Genomic DNA, 14,667 nt, shown 5'->3' on the forward strand with positions numbered 1-14,667 from the left:
GGGAGATATGCTTTGTTTATGCATCGGAAGATTTGCTGTCATCAGGATTTCTGTTCTCCACCACTTGATTCATGCAAACAATGCAATCCCAGTCAAACTTGTAGCCACCTTTTTTAGAAGAAATGACCAGATTGATTCTAAAATGTATATGGAAAGGCAAAGGGTCTGGAATAGCCAAAATAGTCTTCAAAAGAACACAGTTGAAGAATGCTTATTCCTGCTGAATTTTAAGACTTATAGCAAAGCCACAGTAATCAAAGTCTTCGGCATAAAGATAGATCAATGAACAGAATAGAGAGTCCAAAAATAGACCAAACACAAGTACTGTTGATTGATTTTTGCCCAGAGTGTCAAGTCAGTTCAGTGAGGGAAAGGAAGTCTTTTTAATGAATTATTCTGTTTGAACTGGATATTCAGGTGGAAAGAAAATGGAGCTTGACCCGTACCTTGTTCTGACACACACACATTAATTTGGAATGGATCCTAAACCTAAATATAAAAGCTGAACCAGGGGGCGCCTGGGTGGCTCAGTCACTTGAGTCCAACTCTTGATTTTGGCTCAGGTCATGATCTCAGGGTCATGAGATCAAGCCCCGTGTCGAATCAAGCCCTGTGTCAGCCTCCACGCTCAGTGAGGAGTCTGCTTGAGATTCTTTACTTTTGGCCCTTCCCCTGTGCACACTCTCTCTATCAAATAAATCTTGAAAAACAGAAAAGCTAGAACCATAAAACTTTTGTATGAAAACATGGGAGAGTATCTTGATGACCTTGGGGTAGGCAAATGTTTTGTATACAGAACATAAAAAGCACTAATTACAAAGGAAAAATAGATACACTAAGAACATGAGCAGGCAAGACAGGCTGGGAGAAAATATTCAGAATACATGTTCTTAAGTGTTTTATTTTTTCCAGAAGTATGTTAGCATTATTCAGGTCCATGGTATCCTATTATTCTATTCTGTATTAACTGTTTTTTTTATTGTTTGTTTGTTTAAGTCAGGTATGAGACATTGTACCGCGGAACTTTCTGATTGACTTCTCCTTATTTCACCCTCTTGTGAATGTTGGTTCATTTTCCATTAACGTCTTGCCCACTATTCAGGGACTCCTTACAACAGAGAGAGTAGATTTTATATCCTGTTAATCCTTGTGAAGTAATTGGCTGTTAGATGAAGCCAGAAGGCAATCCCAGTAGCTTCCATTGGGAGGAAACGTTAGCCTATGAGTCTTAGTTAATTGAGGCACAGCGTTGTTTTTTCTTTTCAATATTTTATTTATTTATTTATTTATTTATTTGAGAGAGACACAGAGACAGAAAGACAGAGTGGGCGGGAAGGAGAGAGGGAGAGGGACAAGCAGAGTCTGCACTGAGCTTGGAGCCTGAACACTGAGATCATGACCTGAGCTGAAATCAAGAGTCGGACACTCAATTGACTGAGCCATCCAGGCGCCCGTTTTGTTTTTTTTCTTAATTTTTTTTTATTATGTTATGTTAGTCACCATACAGTACATCCCTGGTTTCTGATGTAAAGTTCGATGATTCATTAGTTGCGTATAACACCCAGTGCACCATGCTATACGTGCCCTCCTTACTACCCATCACCAGTCTATCCCATTCCCCCACCCCCTCCCCTCTGAAGCCCTCAGTTTGTTTCTCATAGTCCATAGTCTCTCATGCTTGATTCCCCCTTCTGATTACCCCTCTTTTTTTATCCCTTTCTTCCCCTACCGATCTTCCTAGTTCTTCTATTCCATAGATGAGAGAAATCATGATAATTGTCTTTCTCTGCTTGACTTATTTCACTTAGCATTATCTCCTCCAGTGCCGTCCATGTTGCAGCAAATGTTGAGAACTCGTTCTTTCTGATAGCTGAGTAATATTCCATTGTATATATGGACCACAACTTCTTAATCCAGTCATCTGTTGAAGGACATCTCGGTTCCTTCCATGATTTAGCTATTGTGGACAATGTTGCTGTGAACATTGGGGTGCATATGGCCCTTCTCTTCACTACTTCTGTATCTTTGTGGTAAATACCCAGTAGTGCAATGGCTGGGTCATAGGGTAGCTCAATTTTTAACTTTCTAAGGGACCTCCACACTGTTTTCCAGAGTGGCTGTACCAACTTGCATTCCCACCAGCAATGTAGGAGGGATCCCCTTTCTCCACATCCTCTCCAGCAATTGTTGTTTCTTGCCTTGTCAATTTTTGCTATTCTAACTGGCATAAGGTGGTATCTTAGTGTGGTTTTGATTTGAATTTCCCTGATGGCTAATGATTTTGAACATTTTTTCATGTGTCTGTTAGCCATTTGTATGTCATCATTGGAAAAGTGTCTGTTCATATCTTCTGCCCATTTTGTGATTTGTTTATTTGTTTCTCGCGTATTGAGTTTGAGAAGTTCTTTGTAGATCTTGGATACCAGTCTTTTATCTGTAGCGCCATTTGCAAATATATTCTCCCATTCCGTGGGCTGCCTCTTAGTTTTTTTGACTGTTTCCTTGGCTGTGCAGAAGCTTTTTATCTTGATGAAGCCCCACAAGTTCATTTTATCTTTTGTTTCTCTTGTCTTCCGAGGTGTGTCATGAAAAAGGTTGCTTTGGCCGATGTCGTAGAGGTTGCTGCCTATGTTCTCCTCTAGGATTTTGATGGATTCCTGTCTCACATCGAGGTCTTTCATCCATTTGGAGTTTATCTTTGTGTATGGTGTGAGAGAGTGGTCAAGTTTCATTCTTTTGCATGTAGCTGTCCAATTTTCCCAGCACCATTTATTGAAGAGACTGTCTTTTTTCCACCGGATGTTTTAAACAGGCCAATTAATTATGAAGAGATTGAGTCAGTGATAAACTCTGACAAAACTCTTTGTTTTTGTTTTGTATTTTCCTTAGGTGATTAACACTTTAGGCCTTGCGGATCCGCTGAGGAAAGCAACGGCGCTCACAAGAAGGAAAACAGACTCAAAGTCTGTGTAGGTACAAAGTTTATTGCCCTTAAGACTTTGCTTCCTGCCTTCCATTTATAACCAAGAACGAAACCAACAAGAAATAGAAACCAAACACTGAGACTAGTCCATGCAAAAGAACAACGATAAAAATGAGAGGTAGAGCAATATCTTACAGGCCAGTATGCAGCCTGCAGTTAACATTCCAAACTTGAAAACCGATGCGAAGAGTATCGGATTGATTTTTGCAATTGCATAAATATACATCGTAGGTACGTATATATGTACGTACCCTGCGTATAAATACACACATCCACACAGACACCGTTTGCGCAACTGAAGTGTTGGGGGAGGGATGGAAGTCCAAGTGGGTAAGTAGGTTTGAAAAGCAATAGAATGAAGTTTCCTGCAAGGTTGCACAGCTTGAGGAAACAGCCTTGACCTCTGTCTGTAAAGCGGTGCCTTCCACATAGGCTGCTTCCGAGGGTTGTACGTGTTCCTGTTTGTCCAGCATGCGGAGTAATGCCTGGCACTGGAGTCAGCACTCAGCACTGTTGATTAGAAGTGAAATGAAGCAGCCCCAGCCTCGACCCTCACTGGCTGGGAGAGCGGGGAGGGCCCCTTCCCATTCCCTCAGACGAAGAACTGCCCGCTGGAGGGCATGTCACACCTCTCCTGGCAAGTTCCCAGTGTTGCAGGTGACACTCCTGCCGATAGGGCAAAGTCAGTCAGTGCTTCTTGAATGAACAGGTGGCTGGACCAGATCCGCGTTTCCCACGGGAGGAATGTGAGGTGACTTTAGGTGGCACCCCGGTAGATGTGTTACATTTTCAAAGGTATTGATTACAGGGTGTGTTAGAAGAAAATATTAGGTAGCACGTCACACCTGGGTGCTAAAAGAAGTGAGTTGATCTAAAGGACTGTTGAGGGGCCCCTGTGTGGCTCAGTGGGTTGAGCATCTGCCTTTGGCTTGGGTCATGATCTCGGGGTCCTGGGATTGAGCTGCATGTCGGGTTCCCCGCACGCTTCTCCCTTTTCCTCTCCCTCTGCCACTCCCCCTGCTTGTGCTGTCGTTCTTGCTTGTTCTCAGTCTCTCAAATAAATAAATAAAATATTTAAAAAATGTAAAATAAAGGAATATTAAATGGAGCAGGTGCATGGTGAATGTCATGAAAATTTCAGGACAATCGTGGATTGAATGAACACTGTTAAAAGGTCTTTCTAAATCTGATATTTTTCATTCTTGGCATTTTATTTCAATATCTATTTATTTATTTAACTTTTTGAGAGAGAGAGAGAGAGAGAGAACACGTGTGAGCAGTGGTGGGGAGGGCAGGGGAGAGAGAAAGATCCCAAGCAGGCTCCACGCCCATTGCAGAGCCAGACATGGGCCTCAATCTCAAGAGTCTGAGATCACAATCTGAGCCACAACCAGGGGTCGGCTGCCCAACAGACTGTGCCACCCAGGCACCCCTGATTTCTTCCTGGTGTGTCCTGCAGTCACTGGAGCATCGTGTTAGAGTTGTCATTACGTGTGCACATGGACGTGCTCAGTCTTCCTCGTGGAGTGGTTGGACCGCTGCACTCACAGCCCCTGGCTGCTTCAGTCCACGTACCATCTAGGGGCCATTTGAAGAAGGGGCACAAATTCTAATTGCTGTTCGAGAACCATCCATCGATACCTTCTGATCAGACCAAGAAAGACTCAGTAACACAGCCTACACCTGGAGGGTCAGGAGCTTGGAAAGAAATCTCAGAGCCGATGATGGCGATCTCTTCAGAAGCGCAGCCTCGCCAGTGTGCTTGGCTGCACGAAGGTCAATGCTGTGTGGAAACTCCCAGATATCCTGAAAGGGAAGACCTAACCAACCCATGTCACTCATCTTTTTCCTTTCATTCTGTTCAAATAAGTCTAAAAGGGCTTTTTCATAAACACAAAATTAGAATTCTAAGCAATAAGAAAAACACTGACTAACTGGCAGTGTTTCTTCTTTTTTCTGTCTTACAATTGATGGTGTCTTAGAATGAAATACGGCATATGGTTAGTGTAGAAACATTCTAAAACAAAGAGAAGTTAAAACACACACATACACATACACACCCATGCACCCCAGAAATCTCTGATGTTTCTCCTGTTTCTCTGCTGTTCTTCAGCCTCCCTGCCTGCCTTCTGCTACTGGAACATTCCAAGGCGCTTCCTGCCCCAGAGCATTTCTATCTGTTGTGTGTCCTGTCTGGAATGCCTTTTGCACAGCTCTCTCCGATTCTGTGGGGCTCCACGTGGCCTTCCCTTTTCAGGGAGGCCTCCCTTTTACCTTCTCTAGTGCAGGTCCTTCCATCCCCCATGCTGTTGTCCTTCATCTGGCATAAGCTCTTATGTCTCTTTGTGTCTGCTCTTCCCGGGCTCCCCACGGTATCCCCAATGCCTGGCACTTAGCAGACACTGGACAGGTATTGCTTGAACTGGATCCATAGTGTTAAACTGAGGGCGAATGCAGCAGCTGCTCCTTGTCATCCAGGAGAGGGCAGTAGGAAGTACAGGGAGGAGCTCCTAGAGGAAGGCAGCTTGGTCAGCTTTTCAGCAGGTAGAGCCGCTGAGTGGTGGAGCGAGTGCCTTCTTTGTGGGGCGTGCTCAGGGAGTGGCTTGGTGTTGTTGAAGGGTTCTGGCACCGGATGTCAGGGTTGGCCAGTCATTTGGAATGTTCCTTCCAACCAGACATCCATGTTTGAGGACTGTTCTCATCACTGGTCTGTGGTTCTTGCTTCAACTGCAGATGTGGCTTTTACCACTAGATGGCACTAGATGATGCCTTTGAGGACAGTGCTCCTCAAAGCACCAACAGAGAGCAATTGGCTCTGTTTTAATTATTGAAGTAATCCATCTATACAATGTTATATCAGTTTCAGGTGTGCAGCATAGTGATTTGACAAGTCTGTATACATTACACAGCGCTCACCACGATTAAGTATAGTCACTATATGTCACACAGTAGGGCATTGTTACAATTTTATTTGACCATATTCCAGACATTGTACTTTTCATCTTTGTGAGTTATTTATATAAGTGGAAGATTGTAACTCTTAATCCCCTTCACCAATTTCGCCCCCCCCCCTTTACCTCTGGCAACCATCAGTTTGCTTTCTTTCTTGAAGAGTTTGTTTTGTTTTGTTTGTTTGGAGAACAGATTTTTCATGACACTTATACCCAGAACACATACTTCGACCAAAGCTTCCTGAAACAGTCTTTAACTCTTACAGTATGTAGTCCATACTGATTTTTTCTAGTTTACTCTAGTTGACTGTATTTTCTAAGACGGTGATTTGCAAACTATTACATTGATTTTATGACATGGATGGGTCACAATTCATTGTTTGAAAAGCACCATTTTAGACAACTGAGCCTGTTCACCCTTGTAAAACTCTATAGGTCAGCTTTCCTTGACAATCTGGGCTTGCAGGTAATTGTGTCCCTTAGTGCGTACTTTGTGTGTTTCTGTGTTGAGTTGCTGCCTTGAGTAGCCGAAGGTATGTGCTTCCTTATGGGTGTCTGTGGATGTGGGAACATGGACGTGGGAGACTGGGGGGGGACATGTTTGTACAGGATTTGCACCGACTGTAGTCAAGAGAGCAGTAAGCCTTGTCAGTGGATATAAAGAGAAAATAGAATATCTATCTGCTTCTGGGAGCTCAGAACCCAGCTGGGTGACATCATACACACACACACACCCACACCCACACCCTACCCCTTTCAGCTTACTCCTCAAGCAAGTGGAAATGAGCTGATGCGCTCAGGATATCATTTAGGATGTTTCAGGGTGTAAATAACAGAAAACCAACTCCATTTGGTTTATTTATTACTTTTTTTAAAATGTAAATTCAATTAGCCAACTTACAGTACATCCATAGATTCAGATGTAGTGTTCAGTAGTTTGTCAGTTTTGTGTAACACCCAGTGCTCATCATATCACGTGCCCTCCTTAATGCCCATCACCGAATTATGTCACCCCCACACCCACCTCCCCTCCGGCAACCCTCAGTTTGTTTGCTAGAGTTAAGAGTCTCCTATGGTTTTTCTCCATCTCTGATGACTTCCCAGTCTGTTTTCCCTCCCTTCCCCTAGGTCCTCTGGCCTGTTTCTTATATTCCACATATGAGTGAAACCATATGATAATTGACTTTGTCTTACTGACTGGTTAGTGTACTTCGCTCAGCATAATACCCTCCAGTTCTATCCACGTGGATGTAAATGGTAAATTTTCATCCTTTCTGTTGGCTGGGTAATATTCCACATGGTATAGATGTGGTATAGATGGTAATACCACATCTTTTTCCATTCATCTATCGATGGCCATCTTGGCTCTTTCCACAGTTTGGCTGTTGTGGACATTGCTGATGTGAACATTGGGGTGCACGTGCCCCTTCGGGTCACTACATTTGTATCTTTGGGGTAAATACCTAGTAGTACAATTGCTGGGTTGTAGGGTAGCTCTTTTTTTTTTTTTAAGATTTTATTTATTTGTCAGAGAGAGAGAGCACAAGCAGGGGGAATGGGAGGCAGAGGGAGAAGGTGGCTTCCCGCTGAGCAAGGAGCCCGACGCAGGACGTGATCCCAGGAGTCTGGGATCGTGACCCGAGCCAAAGGCAGATGCTCAACTGACTGAGCCACCCAGGCATCCCAAGGTAGCTCTATCTTTAACTTCTTGAGGAACCTCCATACTGTTTTCCAGAGTGGCTGCACCAGTTTGCCTTCCCACCAACAGTGTAAAAGTGTTCACCTTTATCCTCATCCTTGCCAACATTTGTTTCCTGTCTTGTGAATTTTAGCCATTCTTACTGGTATGAAGTTTTATCTCATTGTGGTTTTGATTTGTATTTCCCTGATGCCAAATGATATGGAGCAGGTTTTCATGTGTCTGTTGGTCATTTGTGTGTCTTCTTTGGAGAAATATCTGTACATGTCTTCTGCCCGTTTCTGGATCATTTTTTGAGTTTTGAGTTTGATAAGTTCTTTATAGATCTTGGATACTAGCCCTTTATCTGATAAGACATTTGCAAATATCTTTTCCCGTTCTGTGGGTTGCCTTTTAGTTTTGTTGACTGATTCCTTTGCTGTGTGGAAGCTTTTTATCTTGATGAAGTCCCAATAGTTCATTTTTGCTTTTGCTTGCCTTGCCTTTGGAGCTGTGTCTAGCAAGAAGTTGCTGCGGCTGAGGTGGAAGAGCTTGCTGCCTATGTTCTCTAGGATTTTGTGGGATTCCTGTCTCACATTAAGGTCTTTCATCCATTTTGAGTTTATCTTTGTGTATGGTGTGAGAGAGTGGTCAAGTTTCATTCTTTTTCATGTAGCTGTCCAATTTTCCCAGCACCATTTATTGAAGAGGCTCTCCTTTTTCCATTGGATTTCTTTCCTGCTTTGTCGAGGATCAGTTGACCATAGAGTTGAGGGTCCATGTCTGGGTTCTCTGTTCTGTTCCATTGATCCATGTGTCTGTTTTTGTGCCAGTACCATGCTGTCTTGATGGTTACAGCTTTGTAATGGAGCTTGAAGTCTGACATTGTGATGCCCCCAGCTTTGGTTTTCTTTTTCAACATTCCTTTGGCTCTTTGGGGTCTTTTCTGGTTCCATACAAATCTTAGGATTATTTGTTACAGCTTTGTGAAAAAGTTGATGGTTTTTTCATAGGGATTGCATTGAATGTATAGATTACTCTGTGTAGCATAGACATTTTAACAATATTCTTCCAATCCATGAGCATGGAACATTTTTCCGTTTCTTTGTGTCTTCCTCAATTTCTTTCATAAGTGTTCTGTAGATTTTGGAGTACAGATCCTTGACCTCTCTGGTTAGGTATATTCTTAGGTATCTTATGGGTTTTGGTGCAATTGTAAATGGGATCGATTCCTTCATTTCTCTTTCTTCTGTCTCATTGTCAGTGTATAGAAATGCAACTGATTTCTGTGCGGTGATTTTATATCCTGCCGTGTTGCTGAATTCTTGTATGAGTTCTAGCTATTTTGGGGTGGAGTCGTTTGGGTTTTCCACATAAAGTATTGTGTCATCTGCAAAGAGTGATTGTTTGACTTCTTTGCCCATTTGGAGGCCTTTTATTTCTTTTTGTTGTCTGATTGCTGAGGCTAGGACTTCTATTTGAACAGCTGTGGTGAGAGTGGGCATCCCTGTCGTGTTCCTGACCTTAGGGGAAAAGCTCTCAGTTTTTCCCCATGGAGAGTGATACTCGCTGTGGGCTTTTCGTAGATGTCTTTTATGTTACTGAGGTATGTTCCCTCTACCCCAACACTGTGGAGAATTTTAATCAAGAAAGGATGATGCATTTCGTCCAGTGCTTTTTCTGCATCAGTTGAGAGGACCGTATGCATCTTGTCCTTTCTTTTATTAATGTGATGTATCATGTTGATTTGATTTGCGAATGTTGAGCCACCCTTGCAGCACAGGAATAAATCCCACTTGGTCATGGTGAATACTTCTTTTAACGTACTGTTGTATCCTACGGGATAGTATGTTGGTGAGAATTTTTAAACCCATGGGGTCTTTGTCTGGTTTTGGGATCAAGGTAATGCTGGCCTTATAGAACAAGTTTGGAAGTTTCCCTTCCATTTCTATTTTTTGAAACAGCCTCAGAAGAATAGGTATGAGTTTTTCTTTAAATGTTTGGTAGAATTCCCTTGGGAAACCATCTGGCCCTGGACTCTTGTGTGTTGGGAGATTTCTATCACTGCTTCTATTGCCTTGCTGGTTATGGGTCTGTTCAGATTTTCTGTTTCTTCCTGATTTAGTTTTGGTAGTTTGTAAGTTTCCAGGAACGCATCCGTTTCTTCCAGATTGCCTCATTTGTTGTCATATAGCTGCTCATAATATGTTCTTAAGATTGTTTGTATTTCCTTGGTGTTGGTTGTGATCTCTCCTCTTTCATTCATGATATTATTATTTTGGGTCCTTTCCCCTTTCTTTTGGATAAGTCTGGCTAGAGGTTCATCAGTCTTATTAATAATTTCAAAGAATCAGCTCTAGGTTCATTGATCTGTTCTACTGTTCTTCTGGTTTCGATTTCATTGATTTCTGCTCTGCTTTTTATAATGTCCGTTCTCCTGCTTGGTCTAGGCTTTATTTGCTGTCCTTTCTCTAGCTTCTTTAGGTGTAAGGTTAGCTTGTGTATTTGATACTTTTCTAATTTTTTTTTGAGAAAGGCTTGTATTGCTATGTACTTTCCTCTTAGGACTGCTTTTGCTGTATCTCAAAGGTTTTGAGTAGCTGCGTTTTCATTTGCATTCGGTAAGAATTTTTTTAATTCTTTTTTTTTTTTTAAGATTTTATTTATTTATTTGACAGAGAGAGAGACAGCCAGCGAGAGAGGGAACACACGCAGGGGGAGTGGGAGAGGAAGAAGCAGGCTCTCAGAGAAGCAGGGAGCCCAATGTGGGGCTTGATCCCAGGACCCTGGAATCATGCCCTGAGCCGAAGGCAGACAGTTAACGACTGAGTCACCCAGTTGCCTCGAATTTTTTAAAATTCTTCTTTAATTTCCTGGTTGACCCATTCATTCTTTAGTAGGATGCTCTTTAGCTTCTGAGTGTTGGTGTTCCTTCTAAATTTCCTCTTGTGCTTGAGTTCCAGTTTCAAAGCATTGTGGTCTGAAAATATGCAGGGAATAATCCCAGTCTTTTGGTATTGGTTGGGACCTGATTTGTGACCCAGTGTGATCTGTTTTCGAGAATGTTCCATGTGCACTGGAGAAGAATGTGTGTTCTTTTGCTTTAGGATGGAATGCTCTGTATATATCCATGAAGTCCATCTGGTACAGCGTGTCATTCAGAGCCCTTGTTTCCTTGTTGATCATCTGCTTAGATGATCTGTCCATTGCTGTGAGTGGGGTGTTGAAGTCCCCTATGATTATTGTATTATCATCAATGTGTTTCTTTAATTTGGTTTTCAATTGACTTATATAATTGGCTGCTCCCATGTTAGGAGCATAAATATTTATAATTGTTAGATCTTCTTATTGGGTGGACCCTTTAAGTATGATATAACATCCCTCTTCCTGCCTTACTATAGTCTTTGGTTTAAAATCTAATTTGTCTGATGTGAGGATTGGTACCCCAGCTTTCTTTTGAAGTCCATTAGCATCATAAATGGATCTGTACCCTCCTCACTTTCAATCTGGAGGTGTCGGAGTCTCTTGTAGATAGCATATGAATGGGTCTTGCTTTTTTATCCAATCTGATACCCTGTGTCTTTTGATTGGAGCATTTAGCCCATTTACATTCAGAGTAACTATTGAGAGATATGAATTTAGTGCCTTTGTAGTACCTGTAGAGTCCCAGTTTCTGTAGATCGTTTCTGTTTCTTTCTGGTTTACATTACTTTTGGGCTCAGTCTTCGCTTAGAGGATCCCTTTTAATATTTCTTGCAGGGCTGGTTTAGTGGTCATGTGTTCTTTCAGTTTCTGTTTGTCCAGGAAGCCCTTTATTCCTCCTTCCATTCTGAATGACAGCCTTGCTGGATAAAGTATTCTTGGCTGTATGTTTTTCTCATTTAGTACCCTGAATATATCATGCCAGCCCTTTCTGGCTTCCCAGGGCTCTGTGGATAGGTCTGCTGCCAGCCTAGTGTTGCTACCCTTTTAGGTTAGGAACCTCTTGTCTCGAGATGCTTTTAGGATTTTCTCTTTATGTCTGAAATCCGCAAGCTTCGCTCTTGTATGTTGGAGTGTTGATCTCTTTTTATTGATTTTGAGGGGGGTCCTCTCTATATCTTGGACTTGTATGCCTGTATCCATCCTGGGATAGGGAAATGCTCAGCTATGATTTGCTCAAATATACCTTCTGTCTCCCCTCTCTCTCTTTCTTTGTTCTCGGGGACCCCAGTAATCGTTTTGCATTATGGTATTGCTGATTTCTTGAAGCCTCCCTTCATGGTCCATTAATTGTTTTTCTCTCTTTCCCTCGGCTTCCTTCCTTTCCATCAACTTGTCTTCTATGTCACTTACTCTCTCTTCTGCCTCACTTACCCTAGGTGTTAGAGCATCCAATTTAGACTGCATCTCAGTTAAAGCATTTTAAATTTCAGCCCGATTAGATTTTATTTCTGCACTAAGATTCTCTAGTCTCTTTTATGCTTTTTTCAAGCCCAGCTAATAACTTTATAATAGTTATCCGGAATTCCAGCTCTGATATTTTACTTATATCCATATCAATTAGATCTGTGGCAGAGAGTATTGCCTCTGGTTCTTTCTTTTGTTGTGAATTCCTCCTTCTAGTTATTTTGCTCACAGAAGAATGGATGAACAGGAGAGCAAAATCAAAAATATTAACCACGACCCAAGCAAAATCCACACTAGACAAATCCAAAGAGGTCAGAAACCAAAAAAGAAAAAAAAAAAGGGTAGGGGAGAAGAGAGAATATAATCTCCCAGGTGTTCAAAACAGGTGATCCACTTGGTCTTGGGTATATTTTAGTCTGTTTGTTAAAAGACACTAAATCCCAATAATGTAAAATCACCAATGTGTGTGTGTATGTATATATACATATACAGAAACATAAAATTGAATAAAGTGAAAAGAAGCCAAAAAGGAAGAATATATCTAATGTAAATGTAAAAAAATGAAAGTTAAAAAAAGACTTAAAAGCAAAGAGTTGATAATATACGAAACTAGTTGAAAAGGAAAAAAGAAAAGGAAAATTTTAAACTGAAAGATCAACAAATCACGAGAAAACCTTTGAATTTTATTTACTGTTTTCCCCTAGTGCTTGCTTCTAAACTTGGTGTTCACCTGTTTTTCCACATGGTTTTCTGGGGGAGGGGCCCACTGTGCTGATTCTCAGGTGTCTTTGCCTGGGGGGAGTTGTACCCTCCATTTCCAGGGGGCCAGGCTCAGTGTAAACTGCCTCTAGTTGGTCTGTATGGCTTTTGTTCCCTGAAGGCTTTCTGGGCCTCTTTAGAGGATGAAAACAAAAGTGGTCATGCCCTGATCTCCAGTCCCTGTGCTGAAAGATCATGGTTCCCTCTCTTCAGTAAACCCTCAGGGATAAGGGGTCTTCACTTTTGTGTATACCAAACTCTGCAGTCTCCTGCAGTGCATGCCTGCACTGATCCTCCCAGGAGAAGGCGGAGGGTCGCGGCTTTTCTGTCCTTTGCAGGGCCCCCACATGATAGCTGTTGCCTGACCAAGCTGCGGTTTGAGGTTTATGGCAATCCCCCTCCTCTGCTCCCCGACCCTAACAGATTTCCCGGCTCCAGTGCCTGGGAACTCTGCTGGCTCAGGTACCCCTGTTTTTCCTGTGACCCTAGGGATCCTGAGACCACACTGCCCCACCTGGGATTCTGCCCCACCTCGCCACCTGAGCACCTTTCAGGCAGGGACGTCTCTCACTTGGAGCAGATTTCTAAAGGTCTGATTTTGCACTCTGGGGTTATGTCACTTTCCTGTGGACGGCTCACACAGGCTCCCTCTCCCCGCAGATGATCTTCCCATATGTCCCCACAGATTCATTTCTCCGCACCTTCTACTTTGCAAAAAGTGGTCACATTTCTCTTTGTAGAATTCCAGCAATTCTTTCTGTACATCTCAGATTGAATTCATACGTGTCCGGAAAGACGTAATAGTTATCTAGCTAAATTACAGGGACCAGATGAATTGAGGTCCCCTGCTGTTCCATCATCTTGCCTCCCTCCCTCTATGTATTACTTTTTAAAAAATATTTATTTATTTTAGAGAGTGAGCAGGGGGATGGGCAAAGGGAGGGAGAATCCTGAAGCAGACTCCCTGCTGAGCACAGAGTCCGACACGGGGCTCAATCCCAGGACCCTGAGATCATGATGTGAGCCTAAACCCAAGGTAGCCACTGAATTGACGGAGCCACCCAGGTACACCTCCATTTGGTTGAAATGTTAAACACAGGGGTGCATGGGTGGCTCAGTCAGTTAAGCGGCTACCTTGGGCTCAGGTCATGATCTCAGGGTCCTGAGATCGAGCCCCCCATCAGGGTCCCTGCTCAGTGGGAAGTCTGCTTCTCCCTCTCCCTCTGCTACTTCCCCTGTTTGTGTTCTCTCAGTTATTCTCTCTCTCTCTCAAATAAATAAATAAAACCTTAAAAAATAAATAAATGGTAAACATATATATTAATTCACAAGATAACTGATGAGGGGCAGAGCAGACTCCAGGCCCACAGTGACTTGGCATGGCCTTAGCGTTCCAGGCTCCTTCCCCTACGTCTTGTTGTCCTAAGGCTAGTTCCACTCAGGTTTGACAGAAGACCTTCAGGGATATTTGGACTTCAGCTCCCCGGCTTAGAACACCAAAACTTTGCTTCCTTGTAGCGTAGACCAGGGAGAGTTTAGGCTACCATAGCATTTTCCGGTTGTATAGACCAGAGAGTACAGGCTACTCTAGCATTTTCTAGGTTGTAGCAGTTGTGTTTATTTGTTCCTGGTTTTCCCACTATGACCTGCTTAAGGGATGTGGAAGGACTGGTACCTAATACAGAGCCGGGGGAAATACTTAGGTAGTCATTCATAAGTTTCACAAAACAATCCTGGATCTCCTTTCCTATGGACACAGAACTTCTGGTTGAGCAGAGTTGTCTGATTGGCTCTGGCCAGTGAGTTTGCTGAGGGAATAGGTGGTGGCAGGTCTTCTAGGTGAGGTATGAGGTGAGGTTATGTGCTCTCTAGGGTCCTGGAAAAAGAGTTAGCCGCATGAGTAAAGA

At 42.8% G+C, this 14,667-nt stretch overlaps 1 protein-coding gene across 10 annotated transcripts in view; it reads left to right on the top strand.

Moving 5' to 3' along the window:
* The window catches only part of LOC130541804 (thyroid receptor-interacting protein 11-like), a 47,677-nt gene that overhangs the window by 13,659 nt on the left and 19,351 nt on the right, over positions 1–14,667 (top strand). For 8 of the 10 annotated variants that reach the window (XM_057315741.1, XM_057315743.1, XM_057315742.1 and 5 more), the window contains exon 2: positions 2,890–2,969. The exons of the other annotated variants lie outside the window; for them this stretch is intronic. The gene's annotated coding sequence lies outside the window, so the exon portion shown is untranslated. The remainder of the gene's footprint in view (positions 1–2,889; positions 2,970–14,667) is intronic. 10 annotated transcript variants of the gene reach the window in all.

The sequence above is a fragment of the Ursus arctos genome, unplaced genomic scaffold, assembly GCF_023065955.2.
Source record: "Ursus arctos isolate Adak ecotype North America unplaced genomic scaffold, UrsArc2.0 scaffold_2, whole genome shotgun sequence".
NCBI lineage: Eukaryota > Metazoa > Chordata > Mammalia > Carnivora > Ursidae > Ursus > Ursus arctos.